We start from the raw sequence: 23,643 nt of genomic DNA on the forward strand, positions 1-23,643 counted from the left end.
TCACTCTCTCTCTTTGTCTTTCCCTCTCCCCCCCTCTCTCTCTCACTTTCTTATCTCTCCTTGCCTCTCTCTCCCCTCCCCCCACCCTCTCTTTCTCTCTCACCCTACCTCCCTCTCTCCCCCCTCTCTCTCTCTCTCTCTCTCTCTCTCTCTACCTCCATCTCCCCCCCTCTCTCCCCCTCTCTCTTTCTCCCTCCCCCGCTCTCTCTCCCTCTCTCTATCTCTCTCTCTCCCCCCTCACTCTCTCACTCTCTCTCTTTGTCTTTCCCTCTCCCCCCCTCTCTCTCTCACTTTCTTATCTCTCCTTGCCTCTCTCTCCCCTCCCCCCACCCTCTCTTTCTCTCTCACCCTACCTCCCTCTCTCCCCCACTCTCTCTCTCTCTCTCTCTCTCTCTCTCTCTCTCTCCCCCCCTCTCTCTCCCCCCCCTCTCTCGCACACTCTCCTCTCTCTCTCCTCTCTCTCTCTCTCTCTCTCTCTCTCCCTCCCCCCCTCTCTTTCTCTTCTTTCCCCCCCACACTCTCTCTCCCTCTCCCTCCCTCTCTCTCTCTCTCTCTCTCTCTCTCTCTCTCTCTCTCTCTCTCTCTCTCTCTCTCTCTCCCCTACTCTCTCTCTCTCTCTCTTGCTTCCCCCCTTCGTCCCTCTCTCTGTCCCTCTACCCCCTCTCTCACACCCCTCTCTCTATCTCGCATGCTCTCCCGCCCTCCCTCTCCCCCCGACTCTCTCTCTCGCTCTCACTCTCCCCCCCAGTCACTCGCTCTCTCTCTCTCTCATTCTCTCTCTCACTCCCTCTCTCTCTCTCTCTCTCTCTCTCTCCCTCTGCCTCTCCCTCTCCCTCTCTCACTCTTGCCCCCCATATCTCTCTCCCTCCCTCTCTCCCACTCTCTCTACCACCCCTCTCTTCGTCCACGTGTCTCTCTCTCTCTCTCTCCCCACCCCCTGCTCTCTCTCTCTCTCTTCCCCCCCTCAATCTCTCTCTCTCTCTCCCCCTCACTCTCTTGATCTCTCTCTCTACCTCCCTCTCTGCCCCTTACTCTACTCCCATCCCCCCCCTCGCTCTCTCTCTCCCTACCTCCCTGTCCCCCCTCGCTCTACCCCCATCCCTCCCCCTCTCTTTGTCTCCCTCCCACCCCCTATTGTCTCTCTCTCTCCCCTCATCTCTCCCTCTCTCTCTCTCCCTCTACCTCTCTCTCTCTCCCCTCATCTCTCCCTCTCTCTCCCCCTCTCTCTCCCCCTGCCTCTCTCTCTCTCCCTACGTCTCTCCCTCTCCCCCTCACTCTCTCACTCTCTCTCTTTGTCTCTCCCTCTCCCCTCCTCTCTCTCTCCCCCCCCACTCACTCGCTCTCTTTCTCTCTCTCTCGCCCTCACTCACTCGCTCTCTTTCTCTCTCTCTCTCCCCCCCTCTCTCTCTCTCTCAACCCCTCTCTCTCTCTCGCTCCCTACTCTCTCTCTCTCTCTCAACCCCTCTCTCTCTCTCGCTCCCTACTCTCTCTCTCCCTCCCTCCTTCCATCCCCCCCCCCCCCCCCGCTCTCTCTCTCTCTCTCTCTCCTTCTCCCTCTCCCTCTCTCTCCCCCCCTCTCCCTCTCTTCTTCTCCCTCCCTCTCTCTCTCTCTCCCCCCCTCTCTCCCTCTCTCTCCCCTCCCTCTCTCTCCCCCTCTCTCCCCCTCTCTCCCCCTCCCTCTCTCTCCCCCTCCCTCTCTCTCCCCCTCTCTCTCCCTCTCTCCCCCTCCCTCTCTCTCCCCCTCTCTCTCTCCCCCCTCTCTCTCTCCCCCCTCTCTCTCTCCGCCCTCTCTCTTTGCACCCCCCCTTATCTCTTGCTCTCTCCCCCCAACCTCCCCTCTTTGTCTCTCTCTCTCTCCCCCTCGATCTCTCTCTCTCTCTCCCCTCCTCACTTCTCGATCTCTCCCTCTCTACCTCCCTCTCCCCCCCATCTCTCCCCTTCTCTCTTTCTCCCTCCCCCCACTCTCTCTCCCTCTCTCCCTCTCCCTCTCTCCCTCTCTCTATCTCTCCCTCTCCCTCTCTCTCTACCCCTACCTCTCTCTCCCCCCGCTCTCTCACTCTCTCTCCTTTTCTCTCCCTCTCCCCCCCTCTCTCGCGCACTCTCCTCTCTCTCTTTCTCTCCCCCCACTCCTCTCTCCCCGACCCTCTCTCCCCCCACTCTCTCTCTCTCTCGCCCCCCCTTCTCTCTCCTTACCTCCCTCTCACTATCGTCGCCGCCCCTGCCCCCTCTCTCTCCCCCTGTTCCTCTTTGTCTGACCCTACTCTCTCCCCCTGCCCCCTTCTCTCTCCTTACCTCCCTCTCACTACCACCCTCACCCGTACCCCCTCTCCTCTCTCTCTCTCTCCCCCCGCTCCTCTCTCTTTGACCCTACTCTCTCTCCCCGCCCCTTCCCCCCCAACCTCCCCCCCCCTTCTCTCTCCTTACCTCCCTCTCACTATTTCCCCCGCCCCTGCCCCCTCTCTTTCTCTCCCCCTCGATCTCTCTACCCCCTTGCTCTCTTCCCCTTCTCTCTCCCCCCCCTCTCATCCACCCCCTCTCTCTATCATTATCATTATTATTATCATTTAACATGTACAATCCACATCATGTAACAAAGAAAAACATCTTATCAATTAAAAAATAAAATCATCATATTATTTCAACAACACAATTATTCATACATTTATGAAATTTTAAAGAAAGATAATTTCATTGCTTTTTATAGTTAAATAAGAAAATACAATTATTTCAAATATTTTAAATAAATAAAACAATTATATTCATGAATAAATTTCTTTTACATTATATAATTAAAAAAGAAAAGAAAATAATAAATATATAATTGAATAATGCATATCATTTTACATTATAAATAGGCATGTATAAAACGAAAATTTTAAATTGGCAAAAGTATTCATTTCTTATTATATAATTTCAAATGAATATAATCAACAATACAAATATAATAAATCACTAAAAAAAAATGTGTTACATTGGTTAATGTTAGCTAAATTAATAGTGGTTAATAAGAAAATAGAATCATATAAGCTTGCCTTAGGAGGAACTAATAAATCTAGATGTGAAGTGGATAAATTAATTGCCTGCTTAGGCACATGTACTTGCATAGATTTTGGTGAGTAGCAACCACTAATAAATTATCTATTTTTTATACAAAAGATTAAAATTATATATTAAAAATTGCAAAAGAGAGCCACTTGTTATAATTATGTACAAATTGCATAACGATGGCTTAACTCCACATTCCTAAGCATAGAGAAAGTATATCACACATAAACTTGTAAATACATAAAATAGTGAATCCTAGTTTAAGGTTCTTCGGGAAATGATTCCTGAATGTAACTAACTTTGTTATTTTCAGATATGGATTTTTTCTAATAACCCAAAGATTATATAAACTTGCTTTTCTTCATTATATTATTAAAGAAACAACTAAAAGAAGATGAGGAAAACTTAACGAAGAGAGAAGAGAGAGCCTTTCTTGTTTTACTGAAAAGATAACATGGCGTTTTTGTTTTACTGGAGAGCGGGCTTGCTTCTTTAGTTCTTTCTGGGCATAACATTAACTTGGGATTCGATGCTCTCACATATCATGATTTAGGTGAGGGAAATCACGTCAAAACAGGGGAGGATAATGATTTAGGTGAGGAAAATCACGTCAAAACAGGGGAGGAAAATCAGGTCAATTGCAGGAATGACAGATTGATATGGGCAGGAAAATCAGGTCAATTGCAGGAATGACAGATTGATATGGGCTTTCTTTGATGAGGAAGGGCAAGAAAATTGAAAATTCTATTCTAATTTATGGAACCAAAACCGAAAAATAAATCGAATACAAGCAACATACCTGTCACGGACTGTTACAGCTCTCTCGTTCCCTCCTCTCCGCTGTAAATACCTCCTCCATTGATGACGTCGAACAACAACGTCTTTCATTCGTCCCTTCCTGCTGCTCTTCTTGATCCATATCCGAGAAGTCAAATTCAAATTCAAATTTGAATAATAGTGTTTTCTATCAAAAGCTACAGAGTAAAACAGAGAAACCCAACACACAGTCACAGGCACAGGCACAGGCACGCAGAGTAAAAGCTACAGAGTAAAACAGAGGAACCCAACACACAGTCACAGGTACGCAGAGTAAAAGAGAGAGAGGATGAGAACAAATTCGTTCAGAGACACCTATATATATACACACCGCACCACAACCAAAAGCATAGAGATTCCTTCACCCAGAATCTCAAAAAAAGCTTAAGCTTGATCGACCGTTAGAGGAGCGGATCACAGCCTACCACAACGGATATAACAAAAAAACTTGAGATGCTTTTCAAGGAATTCATTCTCTCCACATCAGTGCCAAGCAGTTGGGTTTTCTTAACGAAAAAGCTGGAAAACTATTCACATCCACGTCATGTATGCACGTACGCCATCTATCCATCCACGTTGGTGAAAACTTTCTTTCTACAGGCCCTTTCTGGTCCTCTGCTTTCTTTCTGCAGGCCCTTTCTAGTCCTCTACTTTCTTTCTTAATTTTTAATTGTTTTTTAATTGAAAACTAAAAAAAGCTTTTTAAGTTTTAATCGAAAGTCACACATTTTTCTATACAAAGTTATTTTTTATACTAATTGAATGTGTAGCTTAGATTATAGACCGAAAAGATTTTTTCAGATATTTCTTTTTAGCATAGTCTAATCAGGGGGAGTAGTTGCTCGGAAAGTTACGGAAATTCCAATTATATTTAGAGAAAATCTGGCAAGGATTTTTGTAAATCCAAGTTATAGTTGTTAAACTTCAAAATTGTAGGTGTCCTAGACGTTTTTGATGGTGCTGAATCCATTTCCACCATCAAAAACACTATTCAAACACTCCCTCTACAAGATTTTTTGAAATTTTTTTACCCGGATTCCAGCCACTTTTAGCCGTTCGCGCATTGTTTTTCATTAATTTTAATTAAATCTGGTAAATATTTTTTAAAAGCTTGAATTTAAGTTATTTAATATGCAGAATTTGAAGGCACTCAATCCATTTATAAATTCAAAAATATATTTTAAACAAAAAAAAAATCGCTCCAAATTGAATCCCCAAATTCTGATGAAAAATGAGTTAAACTCTGCCATAATTTAATGTGATTTTCAACTAAAGGTCAAGATGAGATCAAACTTAATTTGTAAATTTACTTTTTCCTTTTAATTCTTGTATTGCTAATTTATGGATTTATAACTTGTTCTCAATATTTTCCATAAAGAGATTCAAGTTATGGTTTATATTAATATCCTATTCTTCTAGCCTTGAAAGCCTCTCCTTTGACACATCTCAAGGGCTTTTAATAGATTTGTTGGCCATAGGTGGGTTTTATAACTTTCTATTTAAACCAATCTAGATCCCTTGGAAATTCCCACAAAATAACAAAAGCCACCTTCTCTTATACCAAAATGATTCATAAAATGACTTGCATATTACACTAGATAGTTCATCGCAACACATCCAATAAAATTATACTTAAAATATGAAATCTATACTCTCAAGGTTATCTAGACTTCGAGATTTATTAAGTTATATTTTCTAGTGTCCAATATATGAAATGTGGGAAATAGAGAATAGACACAAATACAATCACTTTACTACAAAAATACTTTTAGGGGGGCATTATCTGCCTCCACAAGTGGAATTGTGGGTGGGGGGAGGGTTAGCATTAGGGGAAGTTTTTGAAACCCTCTTTAAAAGATACGAACCACCACCAAAAGTGGCCTTTTCGGGGTGGTTCCAACCACCCCCAAAAGTCTCCTTTTGGGGATGGTTGAAAATCACCCCAAAAAACCACTTTTGGGGGTGGTTTGGAACCGCCTTGAAAAGTGACTTTTGGGGGAAATATTTTCAAGCCCCAAAAAAGCATCACCTCTATAAAAATGAAAGGGTGGGATCACTTGATAGGACCTATATTTTCATTTTCAATCCTCAAGAAAATGATACATCTAGTGTTCTCTCACGCTTGGAAAATAACCAAACATATTCACGATGAATGATCCAAAATTGGAGTTGTAACGATAACAATAACAAAATAAAAGGCAAGATCAACAATAAACCCAAACCAAAAGCCACTTGTTATAATGATCTACTATGTTTTGCATGTGCGAGAGAGTATCTATGAGCATTTTGAAAATGAGAGACAATACAATGATGGCTTAATTGCACATTGTTGGACATAGAGAAGGTCTATCACATACAAATTTTTAAATAGATAAAGATAGTGAGTCATGGTTTAAAAACATAAAGTTAAAAAAAGGAAGGTAACTACACTGATATGTTTGTTACATAGGTGGATGGATTCTTTTTGAATTGTAAATTAATAGAATCCTTCAAGGGGAGTAGTGATGTGGCTATATTATTCCAACTAAGCAAAATGTTTCCAAGGGATTAGCTGAATTGGGTACCAAGGCTAGAGAGAAAAATATATAAAAACATTATAAATAAGGAATTAATGGGATTAGGCACTAGTAATATAGCAGTGATATTTAAAAAAAATGAAAAGTTAAGAGGAATTAATGGGATTCATGACCCAGAATAGAGAAAAAAGATTAAAAGGCATAGTAGATAAGAGATTAATGAGATGAGGACCAATAACATAACATAAAGATTTAAAAACATTGGGACAAGCAGGTACTGAAGGATGAGAAACAATAGAAATAAAGTTGAATCTATTTTATATGTTTTCACCTTCAGAGACAAGCTCTAGATGACTCATCAAAAAATTGAAGTATAAATATAGGTTTAGCTTCATGTCGACATAAAAATCGAGAGGGAGGGCTTGCTTCTATAGTTTCAATTCGGTATTGATTAAAAACAACCAAGGGGAAATCACATCAAAATAGGGGAGAAAAATCAGGTCAATTGCACAAATGATAGATTAATAGGGTGGGTCATGGGCTTTGATGAGGAAGGACAAGAAAAGTCTACTCTAATCTATGGAACCAAAACTGAATAATAAATCATGAATATAAAATAAATACAATAAACGTACCCTTCCTCGCTTAACAAATATCATTGTTATGTCTCTTTGGTTCCCTCCTCTCCTATGTAAATACCTCCATTCATTTGATCCAACTTCTTCAATTAATGACATCAAACAACAGTTCCCTTCATTCATCCATATATCCCTTCTTGTTGCTCCTCTTGATGCATATCCAAAAAATAAATTCAACCTCAAATTAAAATAGTATGCAATTTTCTATATCATAACCTACAAAGATAGACATAACATAATATAGAGATAATATAAAAACCACAAACATAAACATACACAAGAGAAAAACCTTCCACTACAAATACCACAAAATTCCTACAAATGCAAATTATATATATATTTCTCAAAATGTTTGATCAACCATTAAAGGAGGAGAAGATTACATTTCTACTACTACATCTATAACAAAAAAAGCTTGAGATGCTTTTTAAGAAATTATTCTCCCATAAAGTAGTTGGGTTTTCTTAAATTTTGAATATCGTAGAAGTTTAGGCTTGAATTGAATGTGTAACCTGTCTTGCTCGGTAATAGGTAATTTATGTAATCTAGTGTAGGCTCTTTTTGGTCCCGTGCTTTCTTCTATCTATAAGTAATGTTTCAAGGTTACTATAGAGGCAGTGAGTGAAGAGAGCTCGTTACATTTCTCTATTTCTTCCATATTTATGCATTCAATATAATATAGTATGTATTCATTTAGGTTTCAATAGTAATAGATTTACTCTTAATTTTGACATGCATTTTTTAATTTGAAAATTACAAGATTTTTTATATGAAACTATATGTTCACCCATTTCCAATGTGATTGGTAACTCAAAGTTAAGATCAAGCCAAACTTAATTATATTGATAAACATGTTTCTTTTGAAATAGAGATTACAAAATTTTGATTTAATTATCAAGTATTCTTAGGTTTATGATAGGACCTAATATCCATTAAATATTCTATAATATGTTTAGTAGTATACATAAATCAAACAATGAGATTTATGTGCAAATCAGTTATGTTTTTTTTTCCATTTTAGTTAAATTGATTAATTAAAAAATATCATATGACCAAGTTTCATATGAAATGAGTTATGATTTTTTGGGCATGTGATATTGAGAAGCCATGGTTCTAGCCCATTTTATTGTAATATATCATATTTATAGATTAAGAAACTCCATAATAAAGTATATATAGATCTTCACGGATAAGAATATTTTTCCATGTTTTCTCAAGTGTATATATGTTTAACTAATAATAATAATAATATAGTTAATTTTGTAATTTTTTAAATTTTAACAACATAAGATGTATTATGAAGTAAATGCTTTGTTGTTTATTATGGATTCATGCTTATTAACATTTACTAACCATTTAATTTATATGATTATGCTAATATGTGAATTTATATTTAAAAAATGTTATTTTTATTTTTTTGTATTGATAATTTAATTTATGCATTTGCAACATCTAAATGAAACTAAAGCTACTACTTTCATAATCATACGGAGAATCAAATCACAGAGATCAAAATCAATGAAGTGTCTAGATATATGTTACGCTCAGGACACAAGTCACTATAGGATTTACAAGATCTAATTCATGCACATTAAATTAAACTAACACTGATGAAAAGTAATGCATAAAGATAACTATGATCCAAGTCACTAAACTCATTTCACCTCCTCCAGTGGCCTTTCATCTACCCTCCTGACTCTTGTGCTTCCTCTCTATTCTCTTATGTTCAATAAATTTTACATGCTTAATTCATCTGATCATGGCTACTGACATTACGATGAGAAATATTTACATTATAATAGCAGAGGAGACATAAGACTATGGTTTGAAACCCTAGAATCCATGAAGTCAATGCTTCTATGAATCCATATAGATTTGCATGAAATGTTGATCAATATTTTGGTGTTCATATCCTATATTAACTATCTATTCAACTTGTTTGTGCATCTTCTATTAATGTTAACACAATGCCTTGGGTTGCTACATGAATCTAGATAGCTTGTTGAACGAAACCCTAGTTATGTTGCTATGGGGTAAAATGCACGGTGTATGGAGAATGAAAACTACCCTCAAAGGCCTTCCCAGGACCTTCGATAGATTGTAAGATTTTGACTGAGTCCCGCCTGATGCCACACATCGAGCGACACAAGTCCAGTGGAAGAGAGAGAAAAATGCCCGCATCGGATGGGTAAACATCGTGCGACTTGTCCGCCTGTTATGAAGGATGACCATAGGATTTGGGGGGCCCAGATCAATGGTGGAGATGCATCCCAATGACTGACCAGACTTGATAGGTCAAAAATTAAGATGACAGGGGATTTGAAGTTCGACGTGGATGATAAGTTGGCAAACGATTCGTGTTTGCGAGGTGATATTGAAGAAAATATATTTAACGGCCATTCGAATATGATTCAGGGAATCTGACACCTAGTTCATTAGAAAACAGGTGGAAACCTCCCTGTGAGGCATTACCCAGTGATGATGATGCAGAGCAGAGGAATTCGAATGGACAGAGGAAAGGAAACCAGAAGGTCGGGAAGCAGAAACGAGCAATCAAAGAACAGACTGGCTTTAAATCCATGAACTGACAGAGGTAGACAACGAAGAGACGCAGAAAGCTAATAGCAGAGAATAGAGAGAAGAAGCTGAGCTGACCTGAAGGCGACATCGAGCTAGAAAGAGCCAAAGAGAGTCAGAGAGTCTATGTACTACATTGAAGGCTTGAGAGGTTCAAGCAAACTCCTCAGCATAGGCCTGTCATACTACTATGACCCTCAGAGGTTGAGTTTCAGTAAGGAGAGTCTGTGCACTCCATTCCTGCTGATTTCATTCTATTAGTGAGACTTGAATCGAGCTCACTGTTGTAAAAACTCTTCTTGAAAACATAATAGAGAGGCCACCACTGAAAGGCTGGACAAGGAGATGTAGCCCGGGAGCATTGGGTGAACTCCTTATTAAACTTGTTTTGTTTACATGTTTGACTGTTATGTTTTCTTTAATTCCTCAGTGTCTATGTATTCTACCAAGATTATCGATCCATTGCATAAGTAACATAGGAACATCCATGCACATGAGTTTGTAATACCTTTCATTCTTTATCCTGGATAAATTCCAAATCAATCATTAATCTGGTTTCCAAAAAAGGAGAAATGGTATTATTTGAGTTGTGAGCAGAGTTTGATTTGTTTAACCATAAGTGGAATTTGGTAGAGGCTAAATTGAAATGGTTACATGTGGTGAATGATCTATTGGATTTCAAGATGGACAATTTGCACCCTTTCTCTTAATCAGAAGCATCCAAGGAGTACAATGAAGATGCTGAAGATTTTTGGGGTGTACCAGTGATCTAGGATCTTTCAAAGTGAATTGGCTTGTGAAAATGTTTAAGCATGGATGATAAAACTTATAACCAACAATTAACTTAAATCAAGCACGAAGACTTAAAAAAATCCAATTTAAAATGAAGAATAAAAGATCGAGACAAAAAGAAAATAAGAACAAAACCAATTAATAACGGAGATCATCTACTGTGAACTATGCCTTCGGGTCCTGCTGATCCAGGTGGATATTGGTGGCCACCTGCCAAGTCCACCTGGACCCCCACCATTGTCTTTCTCAGCATTTTCAGTTTCCTTAATTGTAGCACAACTTACTATTTTTAGCAGTTTTTCGGGTCCTGAACTTCCGGAGCCGTTTTGAGGCCCTAAAAGACGTTTTTTGGGAAATCTACCGCCAGCGATTTTTCTGATAAAAATCGTCTTTTCCGTCGTAGTCCTTGGAGAGATCTTTCCAACGGGCTATCATGCACGTCAAACAGAGATAGTATGACCAATTCGCGACCCCGGGAAGTTGATGTACCAACTTACCCAAAAACGGGGCCCACAATTTGGCGTTTCATCTTCTAGGGTTAGGTTTTGGAATGTGAAGGGTTTTCTATTGTTTCTCAACAATAAATAGGCCTCCGAGCCTCATTGTAAGACAGTTCAGAGGCATGTAGCCATCACATCTCTTCTCAGAGATAAGCTACCATCGCCCTAGCTAGTTTATTTCCATTTCTGTTGTAAGCATATTTGAGTATTTTCCATTAATGAAATGAAGTATTATTTCCGCTGCATCTTTGTGTATATGGTTATCTCTGTAATTTGTTGCGTTCCTGTTTAAATCCGGATCAGTGGTATCAGAGCGGTCTGCTTTTTCTCTGTTTTTCTTTGCATGTCCCCAACAAGGTCGGGATATAAGGAGTTAGGGCTTGAACTGGTTGAACCTTTGCAAGACCAGCCTCGCAAATCCCGACGGCCTCCCATGGCGGACGAGAAGAAAGACGAGGGGGCAGGAGATCCCATCAAAATCTTGCTCGAAGAAGCCCTCGAGCGACAACGGAACGCGATGATGGACAGTTTTGCCCAGATCCTTCAGCGGCTACCGAGAAGCAATGCATCGGCTTCCAGCAGCTACTCTGGAAACGCCACACCCTTTAAGGTACAAGTTAATTTTGAAATCCCCATATTCGAAGGTCAAATAGACGCAGATGCCGTAGATAAATGGTTAAATCTGCTAGAGGGTTATTTTTCTGTTCATGAATTTTCGAGTCGGGAAAAGATTGTTTTTGCTCTCCTCAAAGCAGCCCCCCACGTCAAGGACTGGTGGGAAACCTACTGCGAGCAGAAGGATGAAAGTACTGGCTCACTATTTTCAGCCGCACCCACCTGGGATTCGTTCCGGGATGCTATCAAGGAGCAGTACTACCCTGTCGGGAGCTATGAGGATGAATACATAAAGTGGACCACGCTGCGGCAGGGAAGGGACCAAGACGTGCCGGAGTTCACCAATATTTTCCATACCCTTCGCACAAAGTTGGGTATCAAGGATTCGGAGCAACATTTGATACTCAAATACCGTGGCTGCTGCACAAGTACATCCAGGAAGAAATACAATTCCTAAACATCCCCTCGCTCGGCGCAGCATACCGGTATGCCGTCAAGGTCGAGCAGAAGTTTAAACAAAAGAAGCGAGACTTTGGATCTGCGAATCCAAAGCAGGGGAAAGGTGCCCCTAAACCACAGAACAAAGGACAAATCCAAGGCGGGACAACCCAAGACAACCAGCCGAAGCTGCAAGCAAAGAACAGCGCCGCGAAGCCGAGAAAGGACACTGGAAAATGGTGCGAGTTCCATAAGAGCTCCACTCACAACACAAGTGAGTGTCGGGCCAAGCAGTCACTGGTGGCTGAGCTAAAGGTTTCAGAATCAGATGCATGTTCCGACTCTGAGTCAGAACCCGATAAGGGGTATGAAAAAGGGAAGCAGATCATTGATGCGGACCCCAGCGCCACTGTTGCTACCGCAAAGATCCAGAAAAATGAACCCGAAGATCCAGAGGAGGAGGAGCGTCTCTTCCACTCCCAGATGTGGGTAAAGGGCTCCCCGATACAGTTCATTGTTGATAGCGGGAGTCAAAAGAACCTCATTTCGGCAGAGGTCGTGAAGCGGTTGGGCTTACCGACCACAGCACATCCACAACCATACACCATTGGGTGGCTTCACCAAGGACGAGATCTTCGCGTGAGCCAGCAGTGTCGCCTTCCATACAACATCAAGCCCTTCACGGATGAGGTATTGTGTGACATTGCTCCCCTTGAAGTTTGTGATGTATTACTAGGACAACCATACTTGTGGAAGCGACATGCTGTGTATGAATCGAGGCCTCGTGCAGTTATTATTACATTGGGAAATAAATTGTTCAGGATACCAGAGGTAGCACCACCTGCCGCCCTCTCTTTGATTACTGCAAAACAATGCAGTAAGATCATTTCCAAAACCAGGAAATTTGTTTTCCTGATGATACGCCCTCAAGGAAAGAAGAAGACAGTGGCCGCGGCCTCCAAACGGGGCCCCTCTGCACGACAACTACAGATGGACAAGATTGTGGAGGAGTACGAGGACATCTTCACCTCCCCGGCAGGGGTTCCTCTGCACTGTCAAGTCAAGCACTCCATCGATCTGACCCCAGGTGCGCCGCTACCCAATGGACCAATTTATCGGCGCTCCGTTCTGGAGAACGATGAAATCAAGAGGCAGATTCAGGAGCTCCTGCAGAAAGGTCACATCCGTCCGAGTTCATCGCCCTGTGGGAGCCCGATCGTGTTGGTACAGAAGAAGGATGGGACGTGGAGACTCTGTATTGACTATCGGGCGCTGAACAAGATCACTGTCCGTAATAGGTACCCGATCCCACGGATTGATGACCTCCTAGACCAACTAAAGGGGGCGAAATATTTCAGCAAGATCGATCTGAAGTCAGGATATCACCAGGTACCAATCGAACCCTCAGATGTGTGGAAGACTGCCTTCAAATCCAAGGAGGGCCTCTTCGAATGGTTGGTCATGCCTTTCGGATTGACGAATGCTCCTGCAACCTTTATGAGGCTAATGGATGACATCTTGCGGCCATTCACCAACTCCTTTGTAGTAGTATACTTGGATGACATTCTGATCTTCAGCCAGAGTTGGGAAGAGCACCTCCACCACATCCGACAGGTTCTCCAAACACTGCGGCAACACAAGCTATGTGCCAATTTGGAGAAATGCACTTTTGGCATGACCGAGGTTCAGTATCTGGGATACATCATTGATGAACAGGGGGTGCATGTCGATCCAGCCAAGGTCCAAGTCATTCGGGATTGGCCCTCTCCAACCACTCTAACAGAGCTCCGCAGCTTTCTAGGTCTTGCCAACTTCTACCGCAGGTTTGTGTTGGGGTTTTCTCATATTTCTTGGCCCTTGAGTCAAGTCACCAAGGGCGGGGCGAAAGCAAAATTCTTTTGGTCTGAATCTCAACAGAAGGCATTCAGGGAGTTGAAGGATCGCCTCTGCACGGCACCAGTGCTCGCGTTACCAGATTTACAACAACCATTTGAGGTCGAGACAGATGCCTCTGACTATGCTATTGGGGCAGTCCTTACTCAACATGGACATCCAGTGGCATATCACAGTGAAACACTTTCAGACACAGTCCGGAAGTACCCCACTTATGATAAAGAGATGTATTCCATTGTACAGGCCTGCCGACAATGGAAGCATTACATTTTGGGGAAGGAAACGGTCATCCACACAGACCACCGACCTCTGCAGTTCATACAGACCCAAGGGAAATTGCAGAATGATCGCCATCAGAAGTGGTCTACATACCTGCAACAGTTTCACTTGAATATCAAGTATAAAAAGGGCAGCACCAATAATGTTGCAGATTGCCTCAGTCGACCACCGATCATGGCGCTAACCACCGTGCTCAACTCTTGCGGGCACGAGACTTCTGATTGGCCACTTCTCTACAAAAGCGACCCAGAATTCGGCCACACATACCAGACACTCTTGGAGGGTCGGCAGGTTGCAGATTTTCACCTCCAGGATGCCCTATTATGCCACCTCGGTCACCTTTGTGTTCCTTCAAGCGAGCGTGCCAAGATGATTTGGGAAGCACACTACAGTCGGGCTGCTGGGCATTTCGGGGTCGAGAAAACAGTGGCAGTACTGCAAAATTATTTCTATTGGCCGAATCTTCGACAGGATGTTGGGAAGTACATCCGATCATGTACTGCCTGTGCCATTGCCAAACCGACCATTAAGAAGCAAGGCCTCTATACCCCGTTGCCTACCCCTAGTCGACCTTGGGAATCCATCTCCATGGATTACATGTCAGGCCTTCCTTCCACTAAGCATGGAAATGACTGTGTTTTTGTGGTCGTCGACAGGTTCTCAAAGATGGCCATTATGATGGCCTGCAAGAAGAATATCACAGCAGAAGCCACTGCTAAACTCTTCTTTGAACGAGTGTGGGTGCACTTTGGGATCCCACAGTCTATCATCTCAGATCGGGACAGTCGGTTTCTCAGCACATTTTGGTCCAGTCTCTGGTCAATGCTGGACACCAAACTCACGAAGTCCACAGCCTTCCATCCTCAAACTGATGGCCAGACAGAGGTTGTCAATAGGATGATTGTGCACATTCTGCGCATGTATAACTCAAAGCATCCACGCACATGGGACGAGAGCCTCCCCTATGTTCAGCACAGCTACAACCGAGCTCTTCACAGCTCCACTGGCCATAGCCCTTTTCAGGTGGGTTTGGGATTCCAGCCACTATGCCCCATTGATGTGGCCATGCCACTTGCAGCTACTCACATGAATTCAGCTCATGTCCAGTCCGAAACAGATAAGGCCACCAGCTTCATTGAGCGCATCCAACATATTCGCCAGCAGGTCCATGACATTCTTGAGAAATCAAATGCCAAGTACAAGCAGCGACATGATCAACATCGGGTGCCACACAAGTTTCAGGTGGGCGACAAAGTCTGGTTGCATTTGCAAAAGGAACGCCTTACTGGAGCCTATCGGAAATTGAGACCACTCCGATATGGTCCTTACACCATTACTAAGGCTATGGGAGACAATGCATTTGAGCTCAGCATTCCCCCATTCCTTGGCCTGCACCCAGTGTTCAATGTGGACCGCCTTCGGCCATACTTTCCACCATTGCTAGACACATCCGACATTGCAGAACAGCTCAAACCCACAGAATTAAATCCAGATTGCATGGAACAAGCTGCAACTGATCGGATCATGGACACACAGATCAAGAACACTCGCCAACAGAATATCCAACTGTATCGAGTTGTCAAAGCAGGCCAACTCCTTCAGCAGGGCAAGTGGCTCACCAGGGAACAAGTTCAGCAGAAGTTTCCTCATCTCATGGAGGATCTCAACGCAATGGGGACCATTGCTTCCTAAGGGGGGAGGAATGATCCAGGTGGATATTGGTGGCCACCTGCCAAGTCCACCTGGACCCCACCATTGTCTTTCTCAGCATTTTCAGTTTCCTTAATTGTAGCACAACTTACTATTTTTAGCAGTTTTTCGGGTCCTGAACTTCCGGAGCCGTTTTGAGGCCCTAAACGACGTTTTTTGGGAAATCTACCGCCAGCGATTTTTTTGATAAAAATCGTCTTTTCCATCGTAGTCCTTGGAGAGATCTTTCCAACGGGCTATCATGCACGTCAAACGGAGATAGTATGACCAATTCGCGACCCCGGGAAGTTGATGTACCAACTTACCCAAAAACGGGGCCCACAATTTGGCGTTTCATCTTCTAGGGTTAGGTTTTGGAATGTGAAGGGTTTTCTATTGTTTCTCAACAATAAATAGGCCTCCGAGCCTCATTGTAAGACAGTTCAGAGGCATGTAGCCATCACATCTCTTCTCAGAGATAAGCTACCATCGCCCTAGCTAGTTTATTTCCATTTCTGTTGTAAGCATATTTGAGTATTTTCCATTAATGAAATGAAGTATTATTTCCGCTGCATCTTTGTGTATATGGTTATCTCTGTAATTTGTTGCGTTCCTGTTTAAATCCGGATCACCTGCCTCCAAGGGAGTGGCCTCTTTATTATTCTCCCAAAATCACAATTACAGGAAGCCAAAATGCCTCCAAAATCCTACTTCCAAACTAAGCCTTTTGCTACAAGGGGGTGGCCTCCAAATTCCACCAAAAACTTCATTTGGTTGCTACAGAATTAAGCTCCAAAAACTCCACTAACTTACCCTAAGGCATGTTGAGAGCTATGTACCCTATGAACCAGAAGGAGGTGACCTTAGTGATCCACCTAGCTTAAATGCTCGTGTACCAGTTAATGTTTCCTTATCGGATGGGGACTAGTGAAAGAGTGTAGAAGGAGGATGGTTTCGATCAACTCCCTCAATGTCATACTCCTTGTTCCAGTTTTTCCCTGTGCGAGCACTGCTTTAATGGAATTATGACAACATATGGTGTCACATCCCAGTTTTGGTGGTGTCTGTGTTCTCCCTAGCTCGTGAAGTTTGCATTTTTTTATGGGTTCAGTGTGTCCTTTGCCTCTTGCAATGTTGGTTTTTTGGTCACTGGCACAGGTCATTTGTCTGTCGGTCCATGGAATGTAATGCCTCTTGGGCCTTTGGTGATTTTTGATTAGAAGCCGACAAGCCCTTATGGGTAGTGTTTTTGCAAATCATAGCATGTGTGTAGCTAGCTTCAGTTTGGTATATGCAGCATACGTGGAATTCTTTTGTTGGAATTCCCTCTACCTGCATTAGTCTATTTATATATTTTTGTCTCTATGATTATTGCAAAGTTTTGAAATTTACGACAACAAAATTAATTTTTGCAATCATAAATTTTGATTTTATTTTCGCCTGCAATATTTGCAACCCCGGGGATATTTTCTCCATGCAACTCTCGTTTATATGTAGTGAATATAATTTTTAATAATTTTTATATATTTGAATATATTTATATTAATGTATTATTTTAAATCTTTTGTATGGAAATACCTTGATGTACTATTTGAATTGTCTTGTTATTACTTAAATTACAAGTACTAATGTTTGCAGTGTCTATCTTTTCTTTCTCGAAAGAAAATATCTAACATTTTATTAAGGAAAAGGTTACATACACTGTATGCATCCATGTGCATTGCAACTGTAACACAAGGGCAAAAAAAATGATATAACATCAAAAAATTGAATCCATGTACATATCCATATCATTTTATATAAAAACTTTTGTTGTGAAGTGTAATGTCACAAAACAGAAATCATGTATAAGGACCATCTTCGTCATGTCAAATCCTCATCAAAATGTTGATTGATACTAGGTGGAAGATAATTAAGTGATCACATTAAAACCAAAAAAGAGAAAATGTTATCATTTAGTGAAAGGCTGATGTTGGTGCCCCCAAACCGCCCCATTTGTATGGTTCAAGATTTTCCAAGTGCCCAAAATGTGTATAGTGCCCTCCTTAGACAAAGAAGCCACTTCATAGTTCATTTTCCTATAAATGTGGCAACAAGATACATAATCAAATGCTTGTTTTAGTTGTAAGATCTCTTATGAATTTGATAGCAGTGTGTGATGCGACATCTTTGAGAATCATTAAACCAATTTATAACACTCAAGGAGTCCCCAAATATTAAGAGAACAACACTATTTGAAAACTCCTTTTGGAATATTTATTTATATGAGTGTATTAATGTATTAAGGTTTTTAAATTTTTATTATTATGTAGCACATAGATATTTGGAGTATTTATTTATATGATGCGGATGAATATTTAAAATATTTATATGTATGCATTAGTAATTGCAAAAACATTTTGATTGTCTTTCCTAATATACAAATAGTTATGAGAATAAAAGTACTTGCATTAAGTAAAATTAATTAATGAATGTGAGTTTATTGTAACACAATGAAGAATGGATTCTGAATACAAATGGTTACGAGAATAAAATATTAAATTTGCATTAATTAATTAATGAATGTGTTTAAAAAATTCCAATATATATATATATATATATATATATATATATATATATATATATATATATATATATATATATATATAGATATATATCAAATCCCACTAATACAGCCAGAAGATATCAAATGGGGTTTAGAAAATGGTTATAGATATATCCATATCGGTATCGTACAATTTGGAATTAATCCTCTAGTCCGTCCTGGTCTAAATACTTCATGCTTGACATGTGTCCTTGATACAAGAATGAATAACTTCGATGACGCTTTATTGGGAGGATTCCAAAGTCCCCTCAATAATGGCCCTGTTTGGTCATCAGTTATCCCTAGGTATCAAGTTTCATTTACAGACCCTTATATCAATGAATTCTTGAATGCTTATATTCAGTTTTATGGCTTTAATGTTCCCCCACAGTCACAGATTGCTCAGCTCCATGCTTCTACATGCCTGAGATTTGTCTCCACCTCCATGCCTCCTCTGAATCCAAAGTTAACTGGTAGAGCTTTAAAAGAGGGTGTTATTGTTGGCCCTGGTAACACTGCCCCCCTACAGATTGGTTTTGCAGAATGTACTCTTCCAGATGAATGGAATAGTACTTATATTCCACCATCACAGAAATATCCTCAACTGCAAACCTCTAAAGTTCCTCCGAAATTGTCTCTCATCCATCATCCTGACGGATCCACTGGTCTTAAATTTACCACTCCTTCACTTACTAGATCTATGTCATCCTTCCCTAGATCTACAATATTGGGTGGTAGGAATCCACAGATACCCCCTGTTCCCAGAAGCTTATCATCAAGACATTCTGCTCCAAGAGAGGATCATAGAAAATCCACCTCTCATAAACCTGATGATTGTCAGTTCTGTGTTCCATCTTCATCTTCTACATTCCAGACTGATGAATCTCCTAGCTCTGAAGTCTTTATACCTGATATCAAAAGTTTCTCACTTCCTAGAGCTCAGTCAGAAGTTACTGCAAAAATACCAGAAAGATATTTAGAATCTGGAAATTCTAGAAGGACATTTAGCAATGGAACGAAGAAAGCAGATTTCCAATGGTTATTTATGAAAGCAACTTCTGATCCAGATCAGAATGAAAATGAAAAGCTGCATAATTATACAAACTACCAAATAGTTTGTATGCTTCAGAATATTGATGATATAGCCCGAGATGTTTTAGAAATTAAAGAGCACATCAAAAAGATGCATACTGGTTATGTTGAGACATTGGGAATCCAAGATGCACACACACAAAAGTTAAATAATATTCAGTCAAACATGGGTATTATCTCCAAGTCTTTAGAACATCTTACAAATGCACTCCCCACTCCTGCTTCTCCACCTCATTATAGAGAAGTAGATGTCTTAAGTTCAAAGCTGAAATTCTCCTCCAAATCTGATGAATCAAAGCAAATTCTTTTTAAAGGGATAGAGAATATAGATAAAGCCAGACTTGAGAAGATCAAGAAAGGAATCAATCTAGCTAGAGAAAAGACAGAGTTGATGAAGAATAGACTAGCTGATCTTCCTTCTGTTGAAAGTCTAAGACTACCAAAGAACTATGTTAGCCTTAGTTCTTTGATGAAACAAAATGGCCAACCATCTGCTCCTTCAATAATGGCCATGTCAGGAGTAACTGGTGAGCAAACACAAGGTGAATCAAATTCTAAAAGAGACAGAAGTGATTCATTTTTCCATTCCAACAAAGGGAAAAGAGGTGCCGGTGATACCAATGCACATGAAGCATCAGCATCCAGCCCATTCAGCAGATATACTGAAAATCTGCAATCTGTACCTATAAGGCTAGACAATCCTGCTTCCAGAGGATATGGAAATTCATTGTTAGTAAATATTGATTGCCTTGATTATAATGAAGTAATTGTTGTTTTGCATAATGTCCATGCTTGGGCATTACAGAGGAAAGCTGAAGCCAAAGTGTCATGGTCTGATGTAGTTACTCAGATTGTATGGTCTTTTACTGGCATACTAAAGAAATGGTGGGAAAGGCTTGCAGAGGAAGAGAAAGATCAAATAGTTGAACATAGTACTGATCCATTAAGAGCACTATTTGAAGCTTTAAAACATGAATTTGTTGGATTAGTCCCTGAAGATTCAGCCCATCATTCACAGCTATTTCTCTCCCAGAAGTTATGCGACATTGATTACTTGCAAGAGTATTTTTGTGTTATGCAAAAACTTCTGTATCAGGCTAGTGATCCACATAATGTTGCCTATCTGAGATATTACATCCAGTCTATGCCTGGAAAAATTCCTGATCTAATTAACCAGTACATAGCAGATCATAAAGTAAATTTGGAAGGACAATCATTTGCAGCTATTCACCAATTGATTGTCACAATATTACAGAAAGAATGTGCAGAGAGAAAAGCCAAGAAGAATTTTTCAAAACAGATGCACTTTAGCACAAAGCTTTGCAATAATTTCAAAGAAACCTATAATTTTGGTTGTCACAAGAAAAGTGAAAGAAAGGTTTCTAAAAAGGCAAAGTTTGATAACTCTTGCTCCTGCAAGGCTGATAAATACTTTCCTAAAAAGAAAAAATAATTTCCTTCCAAAAGATCACTTAAAGGACGAAGGGTAGTATTTAGGAAAAGATCAAAACCTTCTAAAAAAGGTGTGTGTTTTATTTGTGGTAAAGAAGGTCATTATGCTAACACTTGCAGAGAGAGAAAGGATAAAAAGCAGATGAAAATAATGGATATCTTTTCTACAATACATGATACACAAGATTGGGATCTCATATCCCACTCTGATGGAGAATATTTTGAAGTTTCAAGTTCTTCTTCAGAATCTTCGGATAGTGAAATTCCTGAAATCAGGAAATTAACAATTGATTCAGAATCATCTGATTCTGATGAAACCTTCATTCCTGATATTAAAATGTTTAGATTGAATTCCTCAGGAGAGATACAAGCAAAGATTGCAGCAGTCAAAGCTGATCTAGCACAGTTAGATCCAGTTCAGTTTACGGCAAGAAGAAGATTGACTGAAAAACTTGAAAATCTTGAGAAACAACTGCCATCCAAAAGGAAAGAAAAATTTTCAGAGGAAGAAATAGATGATGATGACTTCATCGAAAAAGAGTTCGATTCAATGTTCAGACCTTTGCAGATTTCAGTATCTCCGGGTATGAATCAAATTGATGCTCTTAAAAAGAAGATCACAGATTTGGAATCTTCAATTCACCATACAAGGTCAAAAATGATACAGTTGTCTTCCAAACTTCAAATACTTATTTCTGATTATGATGATTGTAATTCCAAATTAACCAGCCTACTCATGAAAAATGTGCCAGTCATTGAAGAAATATCCCCAAAGAAAAATGTTGAGCTTTTTAATGTTATGGGCATCGGAGATAGAGTAGTTATTCCAATAAGAATTAAAGTCCCTAGCATTAAACCGTATACTTTGGATGCTCAAATAGATTCTGGTGCTATGAGTAGTTGCTGCAAATATAAAGCTATTCCTCATTATTATTGGCAGCCTACTAAACTCCAATTCAGGGCTACCAATGGTGATTTAATGGAAATAAGTCACATAGCTCCTGAATTTCCTATTTTCTTGAATGATGTCCAGGTTTTTGTCACTTTGTATAGTTTTGATACTGGTGCTGATGTTCTGTTAGGACAAGATTTTCTGAAGAAATATTTGCCAGTCACTTTTGGACAAGATTATGTTACATTCTCCACCACTGCTGGTCCTATCACAGTCCCTGCTTCTAGTGACTATAAAATTAATGTGCAACCTGAAGATCAGGATCCTCTCCAATATAGTCTGCAAGATCTAACCAAGATTAATAAGATCGTAAAAAATGCAGAGTTACATGGTCCCAAAACTTTGCAACAAATTTCTGATAAACTTCGTACAGATTGTACTTCAAGTAGGCCAGATGCCTTTTGGGCAAGAGAAAAATATTTTGTTGCACTACCTTACCGAGAAGGATATATTCCTAGGCCACAAAAAGCCAGTGCAAATCATATGAGTCCAAAAGAGCAAGAATTATGCAAAGCAGAAATTGAACAATTGTTAGAACAAAAGCTTATTGAATCCTGCAAGAGCCCTTGGGCCTGCCCGGCTTTTTATGTCAATAAGCATAGTGAGCAGAAAAGAGGCAAGAAAAGGCTTGTGATTAATTATAAGGCTTTGAATGATGCTCTTCTTCCTATTCGATATCCTCTGCCTAACAAAGAATTATTACTTGCCAAAATTGCTAATGCTAATGTGTTCAGCAAGTTTGATCTTAAAAGTGGATTTTGGCAGATTGGTATTATTCCTGATGACAGGTATAAAACAGCCTTCACTGTTCCTCATGGCCAATATCAATGGACTGTGATGCCCTTTGGTTTGAAAAATGCTCCATCTGAATTCCAAAAAAGGATGGAAGACATTTTTGGTGGGGTAGAGTACATTATTGTATATATTGATGATTTGCTTGTATTTAGCAGAGATGTAAATATGCACAAGATCCATTTAGAACAATTCTACCAACTTGCATATAAGCATGGATTAGTACTTTCAGATTCAGAAGAGAAGTTTCAGATTGGAAAAGTCAAGATTGATTACTTGGGTTTACACATAGAAAAAGGACATGTAGAACTTCAGCCACATGTGCTAATCCATCTATTAAAGTTTCCTGATATAATTGCCGATGTAAAGACCCTGCAGAGATTTCTTGGATGCCTGAATTATATAAGAAAATTTTATGCTAACCAATCAGAGGATACAAATATACTGCAGAACAGACTAAAGAAGAAAGGTGTCAGTTGGACAGATGAAATGACAGCAGCAGTAATTAGTATTAAGAGTAAGCTTAATGATTTGCCAAAACTCAAGCTTCCTGATACTAATCTTCCTTTTATACTTGAAACAGATGCTTCTTATCACACTTGGGCTGCAGTTTTGCTACAAAAGCATGGAAGAAAAGAATTGAAAATTATCTTGCTGACATGCTTACCAGAGAAGGTGCTCAAGAAACCAAGGAGATCAAGATGTTCAGACCACTTAACCAGCACGAAGCTTCCACAAGTCAGTCCAGTCATGTCGAGTCTAAAAGAGTTAAGTATGTTACAGTCTGTAGTAACTGTCAATATGAGTTTTGTCTAGAATGTCTATCAAAACAGGTCCGAGTCTTGCCATTATGCTTAAGACAAATCATTCTGCAAAAATGGTTTGATTCCGAGGAGTCTAGATGGTCATATACAAAAGAGTTACCATATAGGATTAGGCCATGGCGTGTTTATTATGCATTGTCTAGGGAACC

The sequence above is a fragment of the Pinus tabuliformis genome, chromosome 8 (genome assembly GCF_031772625.1).
Source record: "Pinus tabuliformis cultivar Carrire ecotype Pingquan chromosome 8, CPIR1, whole genome shotgun sequence".
Lineage (NCBI taxonomy): Eukaryota > Viridiplantae > Streptophyta > Pinopsida > Pinales > Pinaceae > Pinus > Pinus tabuliformis.